Source organism: Anser anser (assembly GCF_964211835.1).
Source record: "Anser anser genome assembly, chromosome: 12".
In the NCBI taxonomy this organism is placed as follows: Eukaryota; Metazoa; Chordata; class Aves; order Anseriformes; family Anatidae; genus Anser; species Anser anser.
The window spans coordinates 9,423,084-9,449,501 of NC_139733.1; the positions used below are offsets into that span (position 1 = coordinate 9,423,084).

At 45.0% G+C, this 26,418-nt stretch overlaps 1 protein-coding gene across 1 annotated transcript in view; it reads right to left on the reverse strand.

Moving 5' to 3' along the window:
• SFMBT1 (Scm like with four mbt domains 1) overlaps positions 1 to 26,203 on the reverse strand; it is a 76,279-nt gene extending 50,076 nt beyond the window's left edge. Inside the window, exon 1 of the mRNA XM_083796336.1 lies at positions 26,059 to 26,203. The gene's annotated coding sequence lies outside the window, so the exon portion shown is untranslated. The remainder of the gene's footprint in view (positions 1 to 26,058) is intronic.
• Positions 26,204 to 26,418: the final 215 nt, after the last annotated feature.

Sequence of the window (26,418 nt, forward strand, 5' to 3'; positions counted from 1 at the left end):
TATAGCAGTGGTATTTGCTGTATAACTGATTGGGGAAGGCTGTAAATGAGCATCATTGCATATATATGGAAAACAATGATAAAGCAGTCATCAAAAAGCTAAAGAAGATTTAAATATTCAAATAAGGCAATCTGCATAACCCCCACCTGAATTTTAATTTTGCAGAACTTATTTCAGAGCTTTGTGCTGTAGATTATCTGTGCAAGCTATTTCTTTTCCACCGAAGAATGGCATCCTGCACTTTAAGGAGCGTCCACCAACTCCCAGAGTCACACTAATTTTAATCCTTGGACTTAAGCTAGAGGAGGCGCTACGCCAGAGGAGGACGGGTTGTTTTTTCAAACTCTCATGGGCTCAAGGCAAATACGAAGACACCGATGAACCGCAGTAAGGTTACGGTGGCAGTGGGCTGTGTCAAGGCTGTCCAGCTGCCAAGCAGAACAATGCTGTGACTTGCAGCTCTCTGCAATGCAAACCGTCCACATGGGAAGGAGAGGAAGGCAGTGCTATGGAGGCAGAGGCAAGCAGACGTCACTGAGAACCAGCCTTCAGGATGGCACAAGCATTTGCTAAGCAGAACGAGGACCAAAGTGGGGAGGACTCCCTGAAGAATGGGCTTGTGCCAAGCAGGTCAAAAAGGTATATTTGCAAATTAAATTAACACCTCTAAGCCTGCTGGCACTGCAGCTTTGGATTTATTATTACTAAGAAAGCGCTTTAGTTGCAAAGGCCAACAGCCCTGCAGCCTCGCACAGCAATGCAGCAGTGACAGCTCCAACATACAAAGACATCAGCTTGTACTTCACATGCTGCAAACGCAACTGGTAAGGGAGATTAGGAGCTTTTCTTCTTTGAACCTTACTCTGTAATCTTGACCTAGGCAGATCCTGAGCAGTCTTTCTTTCCAGACCATGGGATTTTGAACAGGTTTCAGAACACATTATTTGCTGCATGGGCTCACTCAGTGGTACTAGCAACTTCTTCAGCATTTTTGGTTGTGGAGATAGAATATTGCTTTGTAAATAGCACCATTTCATCCTTTGTGTTGCTTGGATTTGAGAGCCGAACACCAGAATATTCCTCAGACAACAAGGAAAAGATCATTTTTGAGCACCACTCAATTCCCTGACCATAGAAGCATTATATCCTGCCTGAAAACCTTAAATTTGATAAGAAAAGCTCCAAGAAGGGAAGGGTGTTAGACTCTTTCCCATGGCACACACAAAATTGGGTGTATGGGGGGAAACAGGAGGAGAGGGAGGAAACAGGGGAGTCAGTAAAGCAGTTGTTGCAATATCCAAACCTAAGGATTGGAGAAACAAAAAGTGAAAGAAAGAATAAGCACCAGGAAATACTCAGTTGTTTCAGAAACAAAATTTTCCATTACAAGCATTAAATAGTTGATCTAGAGATTTCCCTGAAGGAGTTGGTGATGAAGGAAATGAAATGCTTTAGGCAAAAGACGTGGTAATTTATTTCACTGACCTACAACACACTGTAGTTGCAAATACTTACACTTGAAATTTGTGCCCTGTAAAGCCCACTTACTGGCACCCCAAGGTGAAAGTGAGCACTTGTGGACGTAAAGAATATAGGGGGAAAAAATTCAAATCAGGCTGCCTACGCAAGTGTCATTTTGACAAACTCTTCACAGAAGCAAAGAGCAAACAAAACCTCTCGTGCTTCATCACACAACAGCAATCCCAGCACCACACACCCGGCTTTTTTCAGGTCTTAAAGCTTCTCTTCTCTTCAAACAAGCAAATTTATCACTCTGTACCTCTGTGATGTGAGGAAAGGCTCAGAGACCAATGTCCCGAAGAACTTACTCATCTCCTGCCGCTATGAACTCTGCAGCTTTCATGACTACAGTAAACACTGTAAATATTTGTATGCTGCCTCCCAAGTTGTTAGTTTTGTTTTTTTCCCCATTCTGTCTTCAACTTCCCACACTCGGCCTTCACTGCACAATGGCACAAAACCCTGCACACACTGCTATCGAAATTATTGCATCGTTTAAATAACAAGTGAATTAAATTTTCATGGACGTTAATTATGAGTTTGTTCATTAATTTGTCAGTTACTGTGATAAATTCAGTGACTGAGCAGAAAAAAAAAGTCTACTGGCTGCTCCTGGCCCAACCTGGCTGTGCACATCGTGACTTGTGCTTTCTCAGGGCAACCTGCGCAGCCTGGGGACGTGTTCGGTGCCATTTGGCTCTCAGTGCTCCAGCCCCAGCACCTGAGCAGGGCAGCTGCCTCAGAGGAGAAAAGGGGAGCAGAGCAGAAGTTGTTTGCCTGTTAGTAATCAGCATGAGGGAAAAAACTGGAACAAAAGACATTTTTCAGAGCTTTTTCCCCTCATGATTTTTATTTCAGCCCCGCAATCACTTTTGGATGATGATGAAATGTAGAGTTTACATTTTTGGTTTGTGAACAGACATGAAAAGATGGAGCAGTCTCGTACTCCCAAGGCAAAGCGCCCTGACCCGGACAGGGCTGCTCACGTAACTGGGATGCAGCCGCATGCTGAGCCGGGGCTGCACCACCAGAAACCCCCTGCCTGCACCCTGCCTCCACAAACAAGCAACTAGGAGGAGAGCAGAAAGCAAAGCGCTAACAGTTAATGTCCAAGTACGATCCTGCCCCAACATGTGCTATGGGAACCTTTGATGTTGCAGAAGGAGGAGGAACCTGAAAGAAAAGGTCAGGCTTTCCTTGAGGATTACAGCTCCTCAGGGCTCAGCCTCAACATGAAACAAGGAAACGCATCTTAAAAGGATGCTTACTTCTAGACTATACCACTACCTGTTTTTGAAAGCCTTGGGAGCATTAGTTATACCTTGGCTATAGCTTCCACATGTAATTAAACCAGAGTAAGGTTTGCACTACCCCCAAAAAGGCATTTCCACACCCACTTGCTCATTCCTGCTCCACACTAAACTTTCCACTGGAGCAAACACATACAGCAAAACCAAAGAGAAGACTTGGGCTAGGCTAAAATTCCCCTGACTTGCCAGGCGCAGCTGAACCAGAGGGTTCACAATCTATTGGTGACCTCAATGAGAAAGCCACCAGGGTCACCCAAGTCCAGCAGGTCCTGCTGCAAAGCACCAGCGTGACAGAGAACTTGTCCACCCTGCATACTCATCTGAATCTTGTTTTAAAAATGTTTGTGCCAGCGCACATTATGATATCCAAAGGATTTCTCAAGTAATGCTAAAGACTCTGGGTAACTCCAAAGCCTCACTTAAAAAAATACAGAAAATGAACTAATGCTAACAAATAAGACTAAGTGAAGTGGTTCTCACTTTCTTCTGTGCCAACAAAACACACGTGTGCTTCAGTATTTGTTGCAGTCATCCACTGCACAGGAAAAGGTGCATTTCAGATGCAAAGCTTTACAGACGCTTACCTGCGTGGCAAAAGATGCAAATGCTTGGTGAACTTAACCATTCTACACTCAGGCATTATGTCACATCAAATGGCACGCTTTCTAAGCAGGTTAATCTAAAAATACACTTTAAACACAACCAAGACACATATTTATTAGTCAGAAGACTAAGTCTGATGGGCAGAACCAGAAAAAAAGGAAAGTTGTGGCTGAACACCAGCAACAAAGCTAGCTCTACAATCTTCTTTCTCAGATGGAGAAGAGACTTACTATCTTAATCTGTATTCTCACATAGGTTTCAGCACGCAACATCTCCAAATTTTCTGCAATTTCCTTCATTTGCCCCATGTCAGAGGCAAATGACTTTGCCTAAGACTCACCATTTGTATAACTATGCTATTTCCAGCCTGCTTCAAACAGGTAAGAATAAGTAAGCATTGCTTGATAGCTCATATTTGACAGAACTCGACTTGAAAACTCTCAGGAGTAGAAATAACTGTATTTCACTCCTGTGCAATCCGCACACTGTACCCTGCATAAATTAGTCAAGTATTCCTTAATCCCCCCTTGCATTCTCCCCTTTGAAGCCACCTGCTCCAAGAGGCTGCAACTGTAGAAGCAGTGAAATGCTGAGTGTGGCACATTCCAGGCAAGAGACAAACCACTCACTTTGCAATAGAGTCTGAACCATCGAAGAATAAAAAGCAGGAAAAAGCATTTAGAAATAACTGTATGAACAGCAACATTCCTACCACATTGGACATTGTGTTCCTGCAGCCCCAGATGAAAATCTGGGGAAGAAATTCCATCATAACACAAAAATGGCCAATTCAAAACCTTTATTTTTGCAATAAAGTCAAGTCACAACATGCTCATGCAGAAAGAGACCTATAAAGACTGTTGATTTAGGCAGAAAACATTACATTTATGGGATGGTGCTCACCACAGCTTATTTACAAAAAACAATGTTTTCTTACTGAAAGGAATTTACCTCACTCTTCTAAACACAACGCACCTGATTATTCCAGTGGTTACACACCATATACATTATGCGACAGAAGGGAAACAGCTGCTTCATTTTCTTAAAGATATAAAAGCCTGCTAAAAACATGACAAGCTTCAGCTCCACCTTTTACTGCTTTACATGCACTGAAGTCCAGCTGTTTCTAAGGACTGAGGCCCCGAGCTGCCATACAGCCCCAACCACGCAGCTGTGCCAAGTACCCAAGTGAGGAGAGTTTTCCGCTGCAGGATTACCAAGCACTGGGAGCGCACAGAGAACATCCTTATTCCAGCGTGACTTCCATCCGATTCACAGCAGTTTTGCAATGGTAGTGACATGTGGTCTGATTTGCGTAAATATACTTTAAAGTTCTATGTATTTGTTTCTGCGTTTCATCTCGATTTGCTACCACCAGCCCTAGCCCCATTAAAGCCCAGGCTTGTGCCAGAACAGCAGCATCAATTGAGACCTAATGCCAGCTGATTTCATAACTTCTTCAGTGCTGACAGGAAACTACTACACACCTCATGCTCCCCACGGGTACGGCCTTCTATTCTAGCAGCACAGATGAATGAGATTTTGTAACTTCGGTTATTTATAAACCTCTTAGAGCCGCACCATCCCGGCTGTCACGTAAGGCACCCTGCCTCCCGGGTCTGTTGGGGCAGTAACGCCTGTTCTCCCCGGCACAGCACGGGGGGCACCAGCCCCACCCTGACGGCACCCTGTGGGATGTCTGGGCTTTGTCGGACTGTCACTGAACTGACCCCTGCGATCTGACTTGAGAGCTACACAAGCTGGTTTTACGAAGTGTCAAAGTGCAAACAACGACTTGAATCATGCTTTCAGGTTAACTGCCCTTTCAGTGACAACAGATTTCCCAAATAACGCTCAGGAAGCCTTGCAGTCCCCCTGCTAGATGCTTTCTCTCAGCAGCCGTGCCTCCCACCCGCCCGGAGCGCTGAGCAGCGTCCCACTGCCCTCTAGCAGCCGTCCGCCCCCTTCCTTTCAGTGCACAGGCTCCAGACTCACACAGGACCCGCTGTGAGTGCGCATAAAGCACGCTGGGGAGCGACACCACCGCTGCTGCTACAGGGAACACCGGTCGTTTGCCATGCCACAGCCTCCCAGCTCAAAGACCAACGCACAACAAGCCCAACAGAACTCAGCCTGTTACATGTTGGTATCTGACAAACTCTGTGTGTTCACTCGGTGCATCGTCAGGCAAAGCTGAGATGTTTTAGGTGAATTATATTTAAATTATTATGAGGATGTACTTCCACTGTGTCATTTTATTTTTTTAATCCAAAACCACATAGAACTGAGAGACAGCAGCTTACGGAAGGAGCCTATGAGAAGCTGCTTCTCGAGTTCTGTGAAATACACATGGCCACGTCGGATTTGGCATTCATCACCTCACCTGCACCACTATGCAGTTAAACTTACCTATTATGTATTTACCACTATTTTAACCACTATAAGTAGTTTGCACACCATTACGGATACTCTGTCCCTCTTACAACATGAGAGGAACCCCCTGTTCCTTCCTCTGGATGACCAGCATACAGGTTTGTTTTCTCAGCGAGGCTCTGGCAGTGCTCTCCACTCCCAGCCTGTATCGCTGAATGGACGGCCGGGCATATGGTGCACTTCATCCTTTTAGCTTGCGAAGGAAGCCGACAGGCAGACTAAAAGTTAATAAAATAAGCATCTATTATTGCACTAACAGTGAACTTGTGTACTTTAGAGAATACTGAAGCCTATTTCACTCGATACCAGCTGTGTTTACACTATAGCACAGTCTGGTACCTCTGAAACTCAAGTGAACTTAAATCTGACTGTAACTACGCTGGTTCCAAGGGAAAAATTGCTCAGAGGAGAAACATAGTTTAGCTTCTTGTGTTAAATGAAAATCTTTACGTCAGCTGCTTTTAAAGGTACCACAATTTCATTTACCATGCACCAGGTATACAAATGGCAATCAAAAAGTACTGAAAACAGCCGTTTCATTCATATGGTAGCATAATGTGAAAATATATCTGTACTCACCAAATCAAACTTTTCTCTTCTCCCCCAGCAAGGTACACAAATACTTTTTAATCAATGCAATAACCACTTTGCCATGCAGATTTTGAGCCACAACCATCAGTCACTGTCAGGAACAGAGTGCCGGTCCTCCAAATTTTTCCTCAGATGAAGAAAAAAGTCCATTGTCAAGATAACTCAGTGTTATCTTTTATTGGTTGAGGCTCAGTTGTATCTTGCTTTCTCCCCTTAGCACTCACCAAACAGAATTGGAAATAACATGTTATCTAGAACTATCTGCAGCTTTGGACAACTATTCTGCACAATGCAGTCAGCTGGACCAGATCTGTGAAGCTGATTATTCAGAAAAGGAAAATTCAGAAAACTTGATTTTACCTGGAAAATACAGTATATGCTATGCTGAAGATGCCAGCTCTACACAGCAGTGAGCCCCCAGCTGCAGAATGCCATCAGCCTTGAAGCACCAATGTGCAGAGCAACACTCACTTCTAAGCCTTCTGCTCTGGCTAAGCAGGAAAACCATTTGCTAAACCCCAGCAGTGGCAAGGATGCCACGATCAATGCTCAGGGGTTGTGAGCTGAGGCAACAGCCACAGCCAGGCGGCCTCACGGCTCCTGGCACAGACAGTGCCAGCTGTTCCACCTGAGCAAGTCAATGGTTCTTCAGCCTGGCCATTTCACTTGGTGCTTGGGATACAAGATAAAGTCATTTTGTGGGTTTCACTTAAGATTTCTTCTTGGCCACCTCTCTTTTAGTTTAATTGATGCTTACTCCATTTGCCTTTCTCTTACCATGCAAGGTCTGGTTTGGACAGGTGAACACAGACGATTTCTCCTGGGCTTCCAGTGGCACATGTAAAACAGGACTAAAGAGCAGCAAATTAAGAGGTCAAAGGCCTCCCATTGCCCAGCATACCAAGACAGCTTGGAGAGCAGCAGGCTGATGGCTGCCTGCGAGCCGCAGCCAAGCTCTAGAGACGGGAGCATGAAAGGCCATTTCCCCTCCAGCGTGCTGCTCTCCCCCAGAAGAAAGGAAACCAAACCACTCAACTACCATCCCACTGGTCTACTTCTGCCTGGCTTCCCACTTGCCCAGGAGGAAAGATGAAAATAATTCAAGTTAGAAATGTTCAAAACAGAGAGCTGCATCTAAACATGAAGTGAGGGATGTAATCCTTACTACAGAGTGGGAAACAACACAGTGGGAAAGACCTGGAAATTTGGAATTTAGCACTGTTTTTCCACTCAGGCCAGCTGTTTCCATGATCCCTGCAGGCAGACAGGAGGTAAGGCTGATCAGAAAAGCTTTACCAAAAAGACTTCCAGGGAGACAGCCGTGGATTGAAGGACACAGAGCCAAGCGCTTCCTCAGAGTTGGAGGCCCAACCCAGAGCTGCTCATAAGCTGCTGGACCTCCCTGCTTCAGTCATGTTCACTGCCGTTACCACATGTGCAAATACAGCTGAGCAAGTAGTGGCAATGCCATGCTGCTAACGCCGACACCTGAGCAGTGTGGATATGACCAGTTTTCATTTATCCGAGCCACAAACCAGAGCACAAGAGCACAGTTAGATGCTCTAGATATTACATCCAGAGCTGCCACAGAACTGCTCAGTAGAAATGAAATCGCCACTTTTTTCTTTTTTTTTTTAATCCAAATTACTCAAAACGTAATGAGTTCTGATTTTAGCTGTCACTGAACACAGCCACCTAAGAGTAGCTTAGCAATATTGTGCAATATTGCACATGTTCTCCATTTGAGTAAACCACACACTGGCTGGCTGCCTCTGCTCTCGGAATGTTTTCTGATAATGTAAAGCCCCAAGTTAGTTTACCCATGGCTACAGCATTTGCAGTCAGTAATGACAGAGATCACATCGGAAATACCTATCACCAAGAATTCAGAACTACACAAATGATGCTTAAATGACATTATCCTTTTCTTCTTAAATAGATGCCTAGTAAAAAAAAAATAACCCACCAACATATATATATATATACATATATATATAAATATCACAATTCTGTTATAATGATTTTTAGTCACCATTATAGCACAGCCTGTAATACTCTGCTATCCGGAGAGCATGGGCACAGGATGCTCAAAATTGTTCCCATAACTTATACTGGCACTGATATTAAAGACAATAAATGCAACAGGATTAAGTAAAGAAGGAGTTAAATTGAATGCAATCAGGACTTACTCATTTATAATATAACCAAATTAATCCAATACCAGTACCTAAAGGAAACTACCAAAATCAAACACTGCTGGGGAGTTGTTAAGAGGAAATGAGAATCAAGTTTACTCTTTACCGCCACTTCAGTGTTTCAGCAATGCAGGATTCCAGGCTCCCACGCCGTATCTTCTGTTTTAAACCGTAAAATAACCTCTTTCTTTAACAGCACGCACTTTTTCTTTGCTGATGCACCACGGAAGACTTAACACGGGCATGGTGTCTGCAGGCAGCAAGCAACAGCTGGCAGCTTCCCAAGCATCCCGTTTAAGAGGCTCTTTATGCTGCACACAGTGAGAGAAGTCAAATGATCTGGTGGAAGAGCTGGGTAATGCCCCAGGTACTATCGGAGTCTTTGCATCACATTTACAAGATTCAGAGTATTATTTTAAATTGCTGAACAACTGTATCGTATGTCCCAAGAGAGGCCAGCTGCCTACCACTGGTATGTACTTGTACTTCACAACCGCCTTCCCTTCCTAACACAGAGCGGGGAATTCAGCCAAGGTGTTCACAGCCCCGGGGGACTTCAGTGGCAATACCCCAGCCTAAAGCACTGTTACTGGAACACTAGTGTAACTTGCAGCCACAAAAAAGGGAGTTCTTGGACAGAGCCAACTAAGACCATCTATTTTTAAAAGGTAATTTTTCAAAAGGTAAAGCTCGATAAGATTAAATTCATTTTAAAAGCATCTGCATCTACAACGCAGACCTTCATGACAACGGCTAACCCAGCCATGCCACTCCTGCACGGCGTGAACGAGACCCCCCAAGAGAAGCCCAGCAGCACGACACCATCACGCTGTTATGTCATCCAGGAAATCGAAATTCAAGCAAAACTTGGAGGAATCGCAGATCTCAGCTTGGTCAAAACAATCACATTTCAGCACAGCCTAAAGCATGTGGAATGTCAGCACTTCTAAGAAAGCTCAGTACAGTAACTCACACCACACCTTCCTTATTCGAAACTTCTACCTTGTTTTTCTACGTGGCCTCCAGAGAGCCCTTTTTCCAACAGCAAGTTCTGATTGCCATCCCAGTTATTAAAATGTATTAAGTGATAAACCTTAAAATGTTTACTGAAGTAATGAAACATATTTATCAATGTCTTTGTCTTAGATATCAGATTAAGCAAGAGCCAAAATCTAGCTTCTCACCTGTTTGGTAACATATGTTTCAGCTTTGCACACACATACAGAAAATACAGATACTTTGAAGACATTGGAGAAATAGATTACATTAAATACAGGAGATCCTCTTCTGCACGAGGACAGGAAACCTCACGGTTAGGGAGAAATTGCCATCAAGTAAAGAGAAGATGGAAGTTTTGCACAGCACATAAATTTCTGCAAACTAATAATTGGTCATAGTCAAGTAGCTGACGATGAGACACGGGATTGTTGAGAAAGATGGAGGGAGGACTCAAGGGATTTGCAAGACATGAAAGCTCACCTATCAACTGGTCCACAGCTTGACCCGTGTAAATATCTAGCATGCACACTTACTGAAGATTAAGGATACCCCATGTGGTTTCAGCTTGCACCATAAGGAAGGCTGAGCAGAGGTATGTAAGGAGGAAACCTGCTATTAACCCAGGTTTAACAGAGAAATCCTCACATGGGAAGAAGCTGCAGGCTGCCAGCGTGAAGACAGCTCAAGCTGGAAGGTCAAAAGCCATCGACATGATGCCTGTCAAACAGCTGAGTGTGAACTCAGGTATCATGAGGCGATAACCATGGCCCTTCCCTTGTGGCCCTTACAGTCTTCACATTGGCCAGAAACCAGGCTTAACTGGCATGAATAAAAATGAGATACGGTCCCTTTCTACGTTAACTAAAAGAGGAAAATCATTGCAATTACATACATTGAACAATGTTTGAAAAGCTTCAACAGCAGAAGGCAACAATTCGTCTTCTTTTTTCCCCCTCAGAAGGTAAAAACTGTTCAGAAAGGTCTCCAAGCAAGAGCTTGCAGGGATGTCGAGTGGATCGTTACACTTAGTGCCTTACCTGGGGATGGAAGCACTGCCGCTCCCTTCCAGCTGGTCTCATTCTGGCCAATGGCCATTCTGTCTGTCTTTTGGTTTTTATTTATTGACATAAAATCTGCCAAGACTTTGTCTTTTGTTGTTTTTTGTTTTTTTTTTGGTGGGGGGTGGAGGGCGTGGAGACAGCGGGATAAGAAGAGAGGTAAACCAGCAGTGGTTAGGTTTTCCAATGTTACTTGCTACCTAGCTAGAATACAGAGTCTACATCCACATGAATAGTTTCAGCCTGACTAAGCTCCCTGTACTTCTTAAATAAAAGTTCAACATCTGTAGAAAAATTATCAGAAAATTTTAGTTATCCCTGCAATTTCCTGCAGACAACTGTGAAAATGGTATTTTTAAACTTAAAACATTTGATAAAACTGGGTTATTTTGATAAAATCAGGTTAAGGAACAGCTACACATGAAACCATATTGAGTGGTGTAAGGAAGTAAAAATATAGAGAAGTTTAAATAAAGTAGGCAAAATAATTCACCGGTTACTAAATAACTAATAACTAATAGCGATTGGTTTACAGTTGATTGGTTATTGAAAGTAACAGGAAAACAAATGCTAAGGATAAAGTCCATATTGTGTATTTGCAGGAGAGTTAAGGCATTGGCTTTCCAGATTGCTGTTACTTCTAAACTTTTCCAAACCATAGACCACTTTTATTTCCCATTTCAGACCAGACCAGGAAGAAATGAGCAGACTTATTTCCTGCAGGAAAGGGTTTCTCAGTGACTTTTGCTGAAAGGATTGTGGATTCCTTTATTTTTTTGCATTCAAAATGCAAATGCACTGCTCCAACCATCCTGATGCTTCCAGGATGTTCGTAGGGGCAGGGTGATTATATGCTTGCTTTCTCCAGCTGAAAAGCATAGGTGCCGTTAGTTTCTAATTGTGTATTTGTTTAATTATTAGTTTTATCACAGGAACTGAACTGACAGCTCAAGCTATTGTTACAAAAGCAGACATCAGGAAGACCAAGCAAAAGATTAAACAAGGGAAGAATGCTTTTTTGACTCATCAAACTCATTACAAAACTTGCAGTACTTTTTTTGGTTAATACTAAGTTTTCTGATGCTAAGCAATAATTTTTCTATAAACATGTTTATAGTATTTGTGCAGAGAACGAGATACATGCCTCTGCTACCACAAGAAGCTGGCGCTCTTTCTTACAGTGATTCAAAATATTTCCTTTTCAATTTTTTTTGCACAAAACTCATGAACTAATGGAACCAATATTTTACCAACCAGTTTAAGTACTAAAAATAATAATAATATTAAATTTTAATGCTTAACTCCTGAGTACTGGGAAGGAGATGTGTTTTTGAATGCTACTAATGTAAGAGAACAGCATTCAGAAACCATTCTGAAACATTTTGACAGTGAAGTTCATGCCCAGTGCCAATCTTTTTACTCATCCTCATTTTTCTTTTGCCAGCTCCCACCCACCTTTTCTTCCATACAGCTTCATCCCCTCCATCAAATCAGACACCGTCCATGTTTGTGAAGTCAAACCAGCTGTTGTTCTTGAAGGTCTGAAATCCAGAAGAAGGAACGCATGCCAGCGTCAATCACTCACGCACATCGTACGCGCTCATTTCCGAGAGAGCTGCAGCGGGCAGGTCAGCGTGTGTGTACGAGTTCACCCCGCTACTCAGCGTCGGAGTATTTTGACCCTAAAAGACAGCAGTGATAACGAAGTGCTTTACCTCAAGCCAGGGGATGCTTCACCAGCAGGGAACCAGGTGCTCTAACCCAGCACCTGCCATTCGTGTGAGAGCAAGCAGCGAATTAGTAGCAAAACAGCGCCACGGAGCAGGTGTGTATTTGCTACTACACGGATTTAGCCTTTATCACAGAACTGAAGAGAGGTTCCCAGTCTAGTGTGGACCTCAGGCCACACATCTTATCTAAGGTCTTAGGCACCAGCGTTGATGGGAGTTGGAATCCAAACGCTTTGCGAATCAGGGTCCAAGCTACTAAACGCTGGGAAGCAAGCGCTGCCGTAGATGAACCAAGAGAGAACAAGCTGCCCCTGGGCTGCCTTTGGTTTCTCCCGCTGCCTGAAGCACTCACCCTCTGCCTGGTAGGACAACTGCTGCTAGCGTGAGACAAAAGCAGAAGGAGCACTTCATTTTCTGCTTTCATTTTTTTCAAAGAAAAACTAGCAAGCTGAAGAGGCAAACTCTCCACAGAGCTGCCCATCAGAGCAGTGTTTGTGTCGCATCCCACTGCCACTTACACCAACAGACATCACTCTTTTAGCATCTTCTTAAAAAGTGTTTCCCCTAGGAAACGAAATCAATAGTCTTAAGCAACAGCAACTGCACACAGAAAGCAGCCTGCTTTAAGTGTAACACGAAAAAGCACTGTTCGTTTTGTTTTTAGCATTATGTGCTTTAATTACACCCCTTCACCCTCCTTCATGCTTTTTAATTGAATTTTCCTTTATCTTTAGAAGGCTAACTGTATTCATAAGAGGTTGTGGATGGCAGAGTTCAATCCTCTCGCCGCAGAGTCCTGAGACCTCCCACTGCTTTCCAATTTGCTTTTTGTTTTAAAGGAGTTCCAGTTCAGATTGGCAAATACATAATACATTTCCAGTGGAAATAAATGTGAATCTAAACGAGGAATATTATAATGATAACCCCAAAAATTCCTCTCTGCATCTGAAGGGATCCCAAAACCATCAATGAGCTCAAGGCTTAGAAAACTTCTGTTCAAGTGGTGTGTATTGACAGGACGCACTTATTTATAGTCTATTTGAAATTCCAGATTAGGTCACCGTACCTTGCTCTTTGCTCTATGTGTAAGATCCAACAAACCTCACTAAGACAAGCTGGCTTCAAGGCAAGGCACAACCGTTGCATCACCAACACGCTCGCCTCCCTGACTGATGCCCTGACACTTAACTTTCCAAATGCGAACAGAAAGCCCTTTTCCTGCCATCATTACCTACACTGCAGATCTCAGCTACTACTTCAGTTCCACTGCCAGAACATCTCTTATCATCATGTCCAAACAGCAGTAACAAGAGGCTAAAAGCACAGAAATACGGTTATTTCTCATCCTGTACAGACCAGATTACTTAATACACTTGGTGTTAAAGCAGCAGCTGAGCCTTTTCTGTAAAGTGCGTAAGTTAAGTTTCGTAACAGGCTGAGAAAACATTTCAGAGCAACAAAGCTTTAAATGTGGCATTTTACATCTAGAAAACTGAGAAAAAACACACACACTTGACTGTGAAGCCAGCATAGGTGTTGCTGGACTTACTAATTCTGCGAAACTTCAAGCATCAACACAAACAATCCTCACGAAGTCCCCACATTTGATCCTGGAACATCTTTAACCAACCATCATCTTCAAACCTTCTGACTGGTCCCCAGAAGGCCACCTGTTTCCACTGCAGCTCGTGAACTGTTTCTGCTTTATGCAGTGAAATGCTCTTTTAACTGGCTAAAGCTCCCTTTAGGTCACTACGAAGACCGTACCACCCTTTGGACTTCCAAACTGTGATGGCAGAACACAGCTCTCCCCCTTCTCCTTTGCTGCTACATAGGAATTAGGGCATTACGAGCTGTGCTCAGTGATGGAATTCTCCCTCTCCAGGCAACATCACAAAAACATGGCCTTGTCTTTTGTTACTGCACATTAACCTATATGCTTCCTTCCCGCTCCTCCCTTTAAAAAGAACTGAAAGCTTAAGAAAATACAAGACAACAGCTTTCGACAATATACATTTCAAATCACAACAGGCCTAAAGGCCTAAGAACAGTGACAGCACAGGGTCTTAGTGGATATCTCGTAGGAACTGATGATGTTGTTATTACTCCAGCATCAGGAGTGATGCAATTACATGAAAATCTGTTCTCATTTTAAGACTTCTTTTGCACTTCTGTTCATACACAGAGATAAACAAGACCGAAGCCTAAGGGCTCAAAAGACAGAGAGCAACTAAAAAAGATTCCTCTATTTTTAGGAGTATGATTTTGAAGCTTGATCCTGATGACACTGGAATGTTTACAGTCGTAAAATGTGTTTTAAAATCCAAACAAATTTTTTCATTTTATTATTTTTGTAGCCTCCTCCTCCTAAACTTCAATGGATTCTTTTCATGCATCACTCTGCTGGCACATGCAATGTTATTTCTGTTATTAAATTTAAATACCAAAGAGATATAAGATTTTCATTCAAATTCAATTTCTACTTTGGAATCATTAGATGTGATTATTAAATCAGAAAATCTTCATTTCACAGTAGGATGTAATAAAAAGTGTCTCAGAAAAATCAAACGATACCCTCTTCCTGAAAATGCCACCTTAAAATGTCCTTTCCTGAAGTCTCCTGGATTTTCTTTCCCCAGGTCAATACTCTGTATCTAACTGTTGGCTCCCACAAGTTCTGAAGAGCTAGGACCACTAGAAATACTGGTATGTGTTGTCATCATGCGCTTCCACTGGGAGATTCCTTTTTAAATATGCTCTTGATCATATGTGGGAAAAAATTGCTTGCTGCCTGTTTTTAAAAACTATCTTTGGTTAACAGCCAAAGTCTGTTTTGATTTGCCCCGTACAGGTATTTAGCTGCTAGTAAAGCACAAAGCAGAAGTGCAGCGCTGGATGTAAATCACAGCACCTCACACCTAAGTGCTTCCCTCAGCTCCAGCTGGAAATTGCAGACAAGCACTGCCACGAACACTTTTAAGAGTAACGAGAATTTAAAAAATGACTTAGGTCCAGCTCTGTCGAATCTCTATGCAAAGCAGGTGCATAGACTGAGTGAAGAACTGGCCTAGAAAGAAATGCTGCCTTAAAGCTTTCCCAGGCTCAGCACCTCTGCAGTACCACAAGCTGAACGCCTGGGAGGTACTTTGTTAGCTCTGGTGGTTGTGCAAACAGTCTTCTACACGTGCAAGATGAAAAGCATGCTCTTCTTCACCAGCGATGGGCAAGGACAGAAGCAGCGAAGCAGAGAGGCACAAAATGAACAGAAAACTGCCGAGGTACAAAGAGGGAACAAACGGACCTGTCAAAGGGCCACAGAAAACCCGCACAGCTCAGCCACTGGTCATGCTGCTGGATTCAACTTTCCAGCGTGCTTCCTGCCTTTTACAGCAGAAATTCATGTGGGATACGAACACTTCGGATCGCAATATATTCCCATGTGATATGGATTAATTGCAAAATCCATGTTCTCCTGTGCAAGCCACGGAGGTGCCAGACGCAGTGAGCTCCCCAAGGCACGGCCAAAGCGGCCGATCTCGTCTTCCACACCGGGGACGTCGGTCTGCTCTCTGCCAAACCTCAGCAGTTACTGCAGACCTACTCACACCACCATGCGCAGCTCGGTGGCTGGGTGGCAGCCTGGCGTACATAGCTGAATTAACAGCGTTTAAAAACACTTTACAACCCTGAGAAATTCAGAATGAGATTTTCTTAATGACGAGAGGCTCAGTGTTGAATTCAATACTACATGCTGTACTGCAGATCTAGGCAAAGATACCTCCTTTCATGACTGCAAGAAGTAACAGTTTCATTACGGACATGCCACAACCCAGGCATTAAGGCCAAAACCGAGTTTAATGGTCACCTCAGGTGAGAAAGTGATCTGAACCAGAACAGGAACACTGAAGAAGTGGTATCAGCATTTCTGCTTTGTACATCCTCCGCTATCAAAATGAAAACTTTCTGAAATTAAAAAAAAAAAAAAGAGTTGTACACTGCAATTGTTAGAACTTGGAACCTTAAGAGCTTTCTGCATACAGAAACATTTTTTTTTCAGTATTAACGCTGCTATAAGCACAGAATTTAGTTTTATAAGATTTTATTTCTCCTCCTCCCCTACAAAATACATGTGTGAATGGCCAGAGATTAACAGGGAAAGAATCTGTGGCCAAATAAACCCAAAGGCCAGCTCCTCACACCCGTCTTCCCACAGCTCCTGACATCTGCTTCCCATGCCAGCGTACAGAAATACCTACCCAAGCAGAGAATAGAAAATCCATCAGAACTGTGGCACCTTGAGCTCCCATTCCTTGTCTTCAACACAAGTTAAGGAAAGCAAATGTCTCGCCCCAAGCCTGCAGCCCACAGATATAGCACGGTATTTCCAGAACCTGCTGCTGTCTACAGAGTCTTCTATCATTTTGAAGCATTTTCTGGAAGATCGCCCTATATTTTAATTTCAATAATGAAGATGGGAGGTAATGACAGAAATCCAAGTCATTTTTCACAATACAGGGAGGACTAACGAGTTTATCCTGAGTTCTCTTCCTGTGATGCGGAGAAGTGCAGAAATACAAAGTAAGTGAGGCGCTTTAAGACAACAGAGAACTGTTTAAGCGATGAAAAATAAATGTTGATTGCTAAGAACTGCAGAAGTATAGTTGAAGATGAAATTAAAGCTAGAATAATAACGCATGGAGAAAGAAATAACCTTGCCTGTAGACTGAGATCTACATTAGCAACTGCAACTCGAGATTTTGAATTGTTACAAGTAATTCCCTCAGAACATCAATTCCATGGTCATTAAGAACTCCAAGGAATGGAGAAGAAAACAGAAAACCTTGTGTTACAATTCTGGAAGCCCCCAGCACACCTGTACCCTGACAGAGCACGTAGTCCTGGTGCCAAACAGCCACCGCACAACTAGAAGATGCACAAAGGAAAGGATCAGAGGCTTGCAGCACGTCGGTATTAACCGAGATCCATGTGCAGTTTAGTTTTACAGCTACGCCAAACAATACCCACAGCCTGAAGGAGAGGTCCTGCCCAGTCCAGCACTACACACGCACAAGACGTGAATAGGCTTCGGTGCCTTCTGCACAATAAAACCGTTTCCTTCTTTGGGCTCTACAAAGTGACTAAGGAAGGGTACAATAGAGCCGTGTAAAATCATAACTAGTACAAAAAAGAATAAGGAAAGGTTATTCACTATTTCTCCTACCACAAGAACCAGAAAACAAACTGCAGCACCTTGTCACGCTGTACATAATCAAACTGCAGACTCATAATCACAGGAAGCTGTGGATTCGGAAAGGATTAGACCAACTGACAGCGAGCAGGTCAAACCGCTGGTTCCTACACAGCTACACGCCCGCGTCACCAACTGCAATAAGGACCCTTCACTGCTTCTTATCCTCATTTCAAAAGGTTTCTGAGGTGAGACACGGAGCTTGGTGTCCTACTGATCTGACACGCTGTGGCAATTGAACGTAAAAGTTCATCGCAACTTCAGCTAGACTTGAAGGCACTCGTCCTCCCACAGCACAGAGAGCCTTCTCAGCCCCCTCCTACAGCTATCAAGCTGCTGTTTTTCTTTCAAGCCCCACTACTCAGGCAGGACCTTGGAAGGCTTAGTAATTTTAACACATTGAAGTGGATTTTGCTGAGCAGTTTGTCAGAAAAAAAGCTTTTGCATTGTGGTAAGACAGATCTCTCCCTTTTGAGCAGAAAATAAAGAATTCATACACCACTAGTCTCTGAAACCCAAAAATACACTGCTAGTTTCCCAGAATCTCCCAGGCTGGCCACTGCAACCAGCGTAACGCAGCTGTATGAAAAGACACCTAGTTAGAAACATCAGTGCTGCTCTTTTTCCATGAAGATGCCTCCAGCAGTTGAGAGGCAGTTGTTACATTAATTGCTTTGTTATATTATGTATCATTCACGTTCCTGTCTAAGAATGATCAAGACTGACAAAGCATGTTTTGATGCCACCATCTACGTAACAGCACAAAAGAAAGGCATTTCTGAAGCATGAATTGCTTTAAATAAAAGCCTATTAAACTATGCAATGCTGCAATTTCTCAAGAACCTAAAAATTGTTCCCAGTAAGATTCAACCACCGTTCGGAAACAAAGTCAAAATGCAAAAGATTAAGCCTGAATACTTGAACAAAATTCTCCCTTTCCTATAAAAAAGGTAATTTCTGTATTTCTTACTGGATAATTCTAAGAGTTATAATTTATGTCAAGATGCATTTAGATGGAAATTGGACTACAATTAGTAACAAAAACTGCACATTCATTTTACTTAGCTAAGTAACATTCGCACCTTAGAAACATATACAAAGAACACAGATACAAAGAAAACAGTATTTTGGTTTTCCATTTAAGACAGATAAAGATTTAAAACAAGAAATAGCAATTGCAATTTAAAAAGTTGATTTTTTTTCTTGTCACTTTGTCCTTTCAAATATTATTTTCCCGTCTCCATTCCGTACCCAGGCTGGAAGAATTAAAGGCCATCTTCCCAGTTTTTTCCGTTTACAATCATTGTCTCTTACTTAAAGAACTGGTTGAGAAAACAAAGCCTAATGAACCAACTGTTGGCCATAATCCCTCTACACTTGCAGCTAGGCTGGAATTATCTAGAATTGGCTTATTTTCACAGTAAATGTTGGATTCAAGTACTTAGCCAAGCCACTTCCCCAAAAACACTGCTTTTCATTAAGAGGAGTGAGAAATACATGCTTCAGTTTGCACAAGAGTAAGTTCAAAGAGTAACAGTTGGCCACAACAGCAGTGGGAATTCAAAGTTAAGTTCCTCCCCCCTCCCTCAAACCTCCGCAAGAAGTTTGACAAATAACTGAAGACATAACATGGTCACCCCAGAACCTCTCAGCCGCTGGACTGAGAAGCCTAGCTGCTAACTTGATCAAGTCTTGTTTTGCAAATTCAATGGAGAAAACTTCCCTGAAAGCAGGGAAGATTTTCATATGCCTGTGCCCATGGTCACATTCATTTACAAGAGCTGATTAGTTCTGTTCAATTGGCCAATTAGTGCCATATATGTAACACTTCTGACTGATCCTGCACTTTCATTATTTCTTAGGGCCATTAGTTTAACTCTCACGGTAATACTTAAAACAGCAATGAGCAGAATTAATCCTAGAATAAACCACTGCTTTCTTCAATAATTTCTCTTTTAGGATGTGCGTTATGCGAGTGACGTGAGCGAGCTCCGCTGACCCAACTGCCGGAGAGCACCCCATGCCTTCACCCTGCCCGCCTGCCAGGCGCTTTCTACCCGGCCATTTCTTTACGAATTGTGTTGGACAGATCTCATCATTTCTATTAGAACACCACTAGATTGGTTTACTACTTAACACGCGATCTGGGGAGTATTTGGAACTAGATGCTGGGAAAAAAAATAAATACTAATCCACATGAGAGAGAAAGCCTGTCTGTGTGTATCATTGAGCTCCAATAGCATTTTTCGGTCCTGCCTAGAACCTCCGCAGCTTTTGCAGCACCACCTCCTCACTCTCAGGGCGATGTCAATGGGCACAGGGGCCAGCGGCTGCCTCCCTTCACGAAAATATGCCTTGACAAGAGAGAAAGATACTTAGAAATAAACCACCCTAGTTTCAGACAAGACTTTACAGTATTCTGTAACTTGAATTTCCTTAGACTTAAGATACATTTTATGATTTCAAGATGATTTTTTTTCTTTTTACACCAGAGGCCACAGCTCCCCATGCATTGAGCAGACAGCACATACAAGCAGCACGTGTGTGCACGTTATCACAATTCCCAAGAAGCCAGGGATTCCTAGAAGTATTTCATTCAGTCCAGCTACAGATAGAAAAAAAAAATCCCAAATAAAAGGTAAAATCTTACATTTAGACACATTCTCACCATTCAAGAGACCAAAAAACAGGCAGCAAATGCCAGGGCATCACCTACTGCAGTACGGAGAGGCGAGACACCCACAGGACTCACAGAGCCATTTGTAATAAATGCGCACAACAGCATTAGAGGGGAAGTGCATTCACTTCCTGACTTGATCGGCTTCTTCTGGAAACAATGACAAATCTGAAGGTGCTATTTATGGCTTTCTCTCACCCATCCCCAGAAGAAATAGAGACTACAGCCTCTAAATACATCAAGACGGAGTTCATCTTCTCCAATTCACTTGATATCTACTTCAATATCACAGCTCCAGTCCTTTACATCCTTGAAAAAGATTAAGTGACAAACAGTGAAACCCTGCAGGGTTCCCCCCCGCCACCATTACTTTCATCCAGTGACCCAATTCCACAAGACAGAGAACCTCTCGAGGTATGCTGAGGGCCCTCGAGTTCAATCAGCCGAAATGGGAGAGGAGGTCACTCAGCCCTGCACAGAATTTATTCTTTAAAAAAAATAATAAAAAAAAATCCAAGACACATCTCCTCTACCTCTCCTCAGTACTCGCAGAGAATCTCAAAGCTGGTTGAATAGCCACATCATTTTTAAATAGCATCAAATTCCACTAGTCTCCTTCCCAACTCATCTATTTGAAGAAAGAGATCATTTCTGTAGCGAGGAGTGTCCTCGAGTGTAACAGCAAATAAACCACTGTAAATGAAGTGCCACAGCAGTGTAAATATTGACCTTGAAAACCAGCAAGCTGCTCCTCACGGTGACTCTAGGGACAATAATCCCATTTTAAGTGTCCACATAATCTCAAGAAATTGTTCAGATTAACTCCATAACTAGCAACTCACCTGACCTGTAAGCACCTGCAACTGGGTCCAGTTGCCAACTGTGAACGGGTGAAAAATGCCCAAGCGAACCATGCAGGGCTCCCACCCCCATTAAGTGAGGGAAAACCTAGTCGTCAAGAGCTGTTTACCAGAAGTCATCTGTGCAGCAAGATGTTAGTGTCATTTAAGACTGTCCTGTATTATAAAAAAGAGAACCTGGAAGAGCAGAAATCCTAGTACTGGAGCCAGGCACCTCCAGAAGAGACAACAGTTTTACTGCAAACACGAAGTCCTCTTACTCCGGGTTTTAACACTATTGTTTACCTGGTTTCCCCAGGAAACAAGGCTTGTCATTTGAAGTGCCTGCATGTACGATTTTCTACCTACCCTCTCATGGCTCTTCATCAGAATCAGTAAACTAAATATGACAGAGGAGCAGGGGTCTCAGTGAGATTAAAGTCCTGCAAGTGTTGTACCAGAATGCTTATTTTCAGAAGAAAAAAACAAAACACTATACATCACGCTCTCCAGTGAGAGAAAGATGAATACAGACACTGCTGAGAATCCCGAGGAATTAAGAAAGGATAAAGAGGGGGAGACAGAAGAAGAAAGAGTCCTTGGGAGCAGAGCTTCGTCAGTCCTGTGGCTCACGAGCCACATTTGTTTGTACAGTTCCCAGTAAAATGCTCCTCACCAGTGTGCGGGGTGATAACGCAGTACTGTCCCAGCACACCGAGCGGAGAGCTCCCCCAACTCTCAGCGCTTTCCATCTTCAGCATGGTTTTAAAGCATTCACCTAGGGCTCTGTAACTACTAAGCAGCTTTGTGCTAGTTAAAATACACTAACTGCCCAGAGAAGTGGAAAGTTATCCGGAGAGTCCCAACTCATACACAGCATATCTTGTTCCAGCCTAAACTGATGCCCTCACTTCTCATAGAAGAACACTGAAAATACTCAGGCAACTGACTGCCCTAAGATATGCCCTATTAGTAATGCGGCATAGAATTCATGTTGCAGTACTTCAATTCTACAGCCGCGTTCTCACTATGTATACTTCAGAAATACAATCTCACCCTAAGGTATGAGGTTATTAAAAATATATATAACAATAATAATAATAATAAAGACCTCTCCCATCGTCACCACCAAACCATAATGGTAGTCAGCAAGCCCAAGAAAAAGGAGGAAAAATCAGAATGGATACAGAGTTAACATGAAACGTGTATGTGTCTTAACGTGCACTGAGTCTTTTTTTTTTTTCCCCAAAAAAGTATTCTGTTCTCTAGGAAGCAAGACCATTTTAAAATCAAATGAGCAATAAGTAACATCTTAATGCTTCTTTCATAGGCTTTATCCATATAAAGAAAATTGAGCAGTGGAAAGAATTATTGATTAAAGTTCATCAAAATATATAATTACATGAAAAACACCATTACACTAATGAGTTTTTTTAATGTAAAAAGTTATTAATATATAATTAGAATAAAATTTTACTTTCATTTTCAATTTTTGCTACATTTAGAGAATGCAAACTGTTACATTTCCCTTTCAGGATCTTGCATATTAACACAACATTCCCCTTCAGCACAATTTCAGCGAGCATTTGTATAAAAACAACAAAAAAAATGAACTCCACCCCCCCCATACTCCATCTTCTGACATTTCAAACACGACAATAATCTTGGGAGAGGAAAAAAAACAAACGAAAAAAACTTTAGAAGTAAACAACACCCACCTCAAATCTAAAGCTATGACCCCAAAACTGAACACCATGTCCCAAAGGCAGCAGGAAATGGGCACAAAGCCAACTCCACTACCAGCGGCAACGCATCGCTGCGCGAAGCTGCCAAAGCAGAGGCGAGGCACGCTGTCTGCTGAACATCGAGCAGGACGCGTCTGATGGACACCGCCAAAGAGAGGTGCTGTAGTTCCAGAGAGCATTTGTAACTTACGTAGGCTACGTGGTTTTCAGTCGCTGATCAATCCACAAGAAACAGAACTGCATATTTAAAAGGTCAAGAAACCGAATCCCAAGACTATTCTGTAATGCTAAGACTACCACGTTAACGCAGGGACAAGGTACGTAGTGCAAAACCTGTGTTTTTAGGTATTGAAAGCTCTCTCCCCAGAACTCATCCCTTACTAAATGCCTCCCAGATTTCAATTTCTCCTGCACTTACAAGACGCAGTAGTGAATTTAACAGGAGTCAGTTCACTGTCAATGTGTTCGTGTAATTAAGCTGCCAGGTGTCTGAAGTGCACCACTCGAACACAATTACTGAAGTCCGGCCAGCATAAGTGACTGCGCTGATGTCTGCAGCACCGTGCCATGGCCAAACTTCGCAAACGGAAGCACGGTAATGATCTTCAAGTGACTTGCTAAAATAAATAGAGTGGATTCAAAAAGTACACACGACAAAGGGTTAGCTCTGGAGTTGTCACAGGTCTGCGGTGGAACAACACACACAGAAAAACCCTTACATAAGGTAGAACCTGGTACAGAAACATGCTATGGCAAAGACGTTTTTGCAGTATTCCTTAACATCTTTGCCACAAGACAGTGGAAGAGGTTCAGAATTTAAAGATCCCAGCACGCAAACCGTGTGAGTCTTACACTTGACCCACCTTTCTCTCCCCCACAGCAATCGCTCAGGAGATTTGCCAGGTAAAAGAATCGGGTAAGTTAATTCAATACTAGCAAATTAATAGTAGAGGGGAAAAAAACTGCAAAGGAAAAGCCAAGCAGATCAATAATCGCTACGGTCTGACACTGTGTCTCAGCTATCTATCTCACGCTGCCGCCTCCCGTGGAGAATGTGCATGCCAGCTTTAACCCCAGGGGTTGCCCAAGTCTCCCAAAGCAAGCGCCCAGCCGAAAAGGGAGCCAAACACAAGCCAAGCCATTCTCCCAACTCTTCCACCTTCAGCCTTAAGTACGACTGACAAAAAGGGTAAAGTGAGGTCTCTTGGTTTTATTCAGCTGTCTGGCTTGCCCAGGTACCGTTTTCCCACTAATAATGGTTCTGGGAAGAACCAGATTTCATTCTCTTCAGCCTTCAATCACAGCAACAATTTGCAAAGCAAAAGTAAAAGAGGAAATGGCTGAACCGAAGGCAGGAAGCCCACTAAGTCTTCTTCCTACAGATGATCCTTTAGATAGATAGATGCCTTCTTACTCTTTTTTTAATTGTAAAATCCATGCTTGTAACAACCACCACACAGGAAACCCACATTTTTCCACAGTTAGCTGATATATTTTCATTATTATATCATTGATTTACTCGGCCCTGAAAGCTGGCTGTTCTGAAGCAGTAATCACAGACCTTACCCAGAGCAGGACTCTGTCCTGCTGGGTGCTGCAAGTTACAGCCCCCGCTCCAGCAACACCATGATCATTCCCCACTGACAACTTTTTCCTCTTACAAATCAGATCTTTCTGACCAGTCCACATCTGCTGTGACCCCTGAGTTGCAAAACCCAGGTATTTCTGAAGTTACAAGAGAGGTGCTCAGCTTCTTCAGCATGACTTTTGCCCGGCGCACCTTCCCTTCTACCCACTGGGAAGGTTTTCTCTGGTAACCTCCCGGGCTGCTGACAGCGGCCAGCTCATGAGCAGGAGGGAGCAGCGAGGAGCCAGACAGGTAGGTAGGTAGGTAGGTAGGTAGGTAGGTGGGTAGGCCTTCTTGCTTCAAAACCTCTCCCGCCCCGATTCTACCGTGGGAGCGGGTAAAACTGTCAGGCGTAAAGGTTACTGTACAAAGCCATTTTATAACGGCAACAAGTTTCTGCGAGGAGCTCTAATTGCTCTGCTAACGCACACGTGCGTGCCTGTGAACCAGGCGGCGCTGGCCTATTTCCGAACAAGCGAGGGCCTTGCAGAACCGTAACGGTGAGCGGAGTTGGGAATTCACCATCCGCTGCCCGCGTTGTTTTCCTTCTCCTTTCATTATTTCCACTGCGGCCGGGGGGCAGAAGCCTCAGTGACAAGTTTGCAGGAGCCGCGGACGGAAACTTGCCGGGTGCTGCCGGGCGGGCATCCCGCCGCCGCCCGCCGGGCGCCCAGCACCGCTCCCGCCCGCGAGCACCCGGCCGGCCCCGGGACCTCGGCGGCCGCCCCGGCGGCGTCGCCGGCGGCCGCCCTCAGGTGCGGCGGCGGCGGGCAGCGGCTCCGCGGGAGACAAAGGCTGCGGGGCCGGCCGAGGAGCCGCCGGGCGCGGCGCGCACACAATGCCGGCCCCGCGGCAGCGCAGGCGCTGCGGGAGAGCCGCGGGTGCGGTGCGGGGGCGGCGCCCGCCCCCCTCCGCCCGCCCGGCCCGGCCCGGCCCGAGCGAGCGCTGCGCGGCCGCCGGACGGGGAGCGGGGAGCGGAGCCGCGGGCGGGACGCGCCGAGCGGGGCAGGGCAGGGCAGGGTGCGGGGCGGTGCGGGCGGTGCGGGGTTTGAAGGTCCCCTCCCACCGCCATTTTGGGGGGGGGGGGGGCTCGCCCCCCCCCCCAAGCCGGGGCCGCCAAGTTCCCGCGGGGCCGCCCGGGAGGGCAACTTCGGGCCGGGCGCGCCGCGGGCCCCCGCGGGAGCGCGCAGAGTTGCGCGCGGGCACTTGCGCGGCGGGGAGGCGGCGGCGGCCCCGCGCATCGCGCCCCGGCGCGCCCCCGCCTGCCTCTTCCCCCCTCCTCCCCTCCTCCTCCTCCTCCTCCTCCTCCTCCTCCTCCTCCTTCGCCGCCTTTTTTTTTTTTTTTTTTTTTTTTTCCCCGCATCCAAACTTCGGGAGCCCGGAAAAACCCCGGGGGCCCCGCGCCCCGCTGGCAAAACGCCGCCAGCAGCTGCGCCCGGGGCCGCTCCGCCCGCGCCTGCCCGCCGCCGCCCCCCGCCTCACCTGCGGGGAGTTTTTCCAGCCCCCGCCGCTCCCCGGGCTCGGGCTCCCGGCGCTCCGCTCACCGCCTCATTCCAATATGGCACGGCCGGCACGGCGCATGCGCCCGCCGCTGCTCCCCCCGTTCCCCCCCCCCCCCCCCGCCGCCCCTCCGCCCTCCCCTCCCCTCCCGGCTTTTCGGGCGCTCCGGTCCCTGCCGGCCCCTCCCGCCCCCCCCCGGCCCGCCGAGCCCCGCTCCCCGCCCGGCCCCGCGGGGCTCGCCGCCGGCTCCGCCCCCGCCGCGCCGCCCCGGGCTCCTGCCCCCGGCCACCTGCTCCCGCCGCGCCGGGGCCGGGCGAGGGCTCGGCCGCCGGTACCGGGCCC